The sequence below is a fragment of the Pteropus medius genome, unplaced genomic scaffold (genome assembly GCF_902729225.1).
Source record: "Pteropus medius unplaced genomic scaffold, Ma_sr-lr_union100, whole genome shotgun sequence".
Taxonomy (NCBI): domain Eukaryota; kingdom Metazoa; phylum Chordata; class Mammalia; order Chiroptera; family Pteropodidae; genus Pteropus; species Pteropus medius.
Genome location: NW_024344253.1, coordinates 8,823,298 through 8,826,182, shown reverse-complemented (window position 1 = coordinate 8,826,182; position 2,885 = coordinate 8,823,298). Strand labels below are relative to the sequence as shown.

At 31.2% G+C, this 2,885-nt stretch overlaps 1 pseudogene; it reads right to left on the bottom strand.

Moving 5' to 3' along the window:
• Window positions 1–487: 487 nt before the first annotated feature.
• Window positions 488–606, bottom strand: LOC120608022 (uncharacterized; annotated as a pseudogene).
• Window positions 607–2,885: the final 2,279 nt, after the last annotated feature.

The following is a 2,885-nucleotide window of genomic DNA, read 5'->3' as shown; positions in this document are numbered from 1 at the left end:
TATTAACAAATTGTCATTCATAAAGACTGTACCAATTTATACTCCCACCAGAGATGTATAATAGAGCCTGTGCCCCAGAGTATGTCAAAATTTTGTTTTGCTCATTTGAAAAATGAAAAATAGCATTCAGCAAGCTTCTGTGATGAGTGAGAATGAGAATATTCTTATATGTTAAGTCAATTTGCATTATTTTTTATAAACTTTATATTACTTATCCTTTTTTCTGTAGAGTTATTAGAAAGCTTGATGTTTATATTCTTTCAGTATAGAAGAAGAAATATATTTATATTTATTTATTATATTTATATTCTGAATTTGCTTATGTTGTTTTTTGGAGGGTGATCCGAATGGTTTTATTTTTAGATTATTAAATTTTTATTTTTATTATTGATTGATTGCTTGATTTTTTAGGCAAGGCAACCCTTGGTTGACCTCATGAATTGCAAGGACCTTGTCAGCTTACAATCCTTTATTTTTTATTTTTTTATGCCTACAGCACCTGGTCTTCCTAGACGGTCTCCCATCCAAGTACTAACCAGGCCCGACTGTGCTTAGCTTCTGAGATCAGACAGGATCTGGCTTGTTCAGGGTGGCATAGCCATAGACAGATTATTAAAATTTTAAACCCTTTTTTTATGCCATCTACTTTTTCAATTAGAGTTTTCTATTCCTTCCTTTGTTTTGTTGAGTTTTTACCTCTTGTCCTGTCTTTATGGTGCATTTCCTCTTTCTCTTTTTCTTCAATAGTTTAGTGATTTATCTAATTATTTTTTCAAAGAACCAGTTTGGTATTTATTAATGCTATACTTTTTCTGTTTTCGAACACATTTTGTTGTTTATTTTATAACATCCAGATTCAGAGGCTTGATTACTTTATTTTCAATTTTTTAAATTTACATAAGTATTTAAGCCTGTGAATTTCCTTCTATACCTTCCTACAGTGAACCTCATAAATTATATGTAATGTTCTTATTATTATTATTATTATTATTATTATTATTATTATTATTATTTTCTAGATATTTTGAAATTCTGGTATTCTACATTGACTCTAGAGATGTTTTAAGTCATTGCTTTGTTTGTTTTAATTTCCAAGTGGAAGTATCTTTTGTTTTCTGGTTTTGTTATTATTTTATTTTTTATCACATTTTGATCAGAGAAACTCTTTATACTATTTACGTATTTTAGAATGTATTGACATCGATGTGTAACCTCTTATATAATCAATTTCATGAATGTAGAAAGGACGTCAAGTAGAATGGGTATTCTCAATTTTCAAGGTTCAAAGTTTGATATATAACAATCAGAGGCACTTTTTAAATTATGTTATTTAGGCCATCTGTATTTCTTACATTTTTTCTAGCTTGATCTATCATAGACTGAGAGAGGTAAATTAAATTCATCTACTTTTAGTAAGCAGATATACTTCTTTTATCTCCTATATTTTTGCTTTACATAGTTACTCTCATTTGAGGAATAGCTGCTCATAATGTTTATCTCCATTATAAATTTCTCATATTAGCATTATAAGTGGCCTTCTATTTCTCCTTGAATAGCTGTTGGCCTAAATTGCATTTTATTTAATCTCCTAAGGTTAAGATCCTGCGTTATTTTTGTTTGTATGACATGGGAATACATTTGCCTAGTTTCCCCCCAACATTTACTGAATTATTTTATTCAAGAATTTTGATTTCGATCTAGAGTTGGGTTTTCTTTATGCTCCATCTGAAAATCCATTTCTTTTAATGTGTGGATTATTTATTGACACAGATGTCAACAAACATTGCCCTGCCAGAAATATCTATCTGCTATATCACATAGATGAGTCCTGTTAGAGAATCTTCTTTTTATGTCTGAGGCATCATCTTTCACCTCTCTTTTCTGAGCACCTAGGCCTCGCTTTCTACATAGTTCTCCCTCAGAGATAACATCACATTCAGTAATCAGCTGTATAAGAATACTTTTAAAATCTATTTAAGAAGTACATCAAGGAGGTAATAAAATAGATTTTTGTGTGACTTATGAAATCATGTTCATGCCACATTGGCACTTTACCTCTCTAATCCTGGCCTCAAGACTGTAGTCTAAAATTTTTACTCTCCTTGGAGATATGCTGAATAATCTGCCTTCCAATGTAGGTGAAATGAAATTCAAAAATTTTTGCCAAATCACGGTTCTCCAGTATGAACTATATTATTCCAAAAAAGAATGCAGCAAATTGATGGACTCCTGTCTCTTTATTTATTTTTTTCCCGTTGTCCAGAATGTTAGGGAACTTGCTCTTCCTTTAAGATTCATATTCAATTTGAAACTTTCTCTTCCCCTCAAGTCAAGAATGTTCTTATCCTTTCCAGAACAGAATTCATCTAGGATATACCACTGATTTCTGCATTTATAATATCCCTTTCTGTGTTGTAAATTACTTCCATATGTGAACATTACATATGCTTTTCCACATTTAAATTGAAGTTATCTCGGGAAAATAAAATATCCTTAAAATTCTATAGGAACATAGTTGTCGGCACTATTCAAGGAAGGTAGACCTCATTAAAAGTTTGTTTATGTTTATTAGCTCTTTAGCATAAATTGCCTTTTCACTTAACTGGTTTTAGTGTAGTGGGGGAATGAAAACCAAGAGTTGGAGGAAAAGTGGTTTTTGAAAGAAACATTAATGGAGAGATTTAGTGGTGGGCAGAAAGTTCATGAGTACCTGGAAGCAAAGAGGAGGCGGAAAGAAAAACAGAAGAACAAATAAAAAATGGTAGAAAAGAGACAACAATGTACTTTGTTTAATTCACATTTTTACTGAGGCAATCCCCTTCTCCAAGGGCAAAACTGTAAACTAATAACATACCTGATAAATTCGTGCACTTAGGGATTTTTTT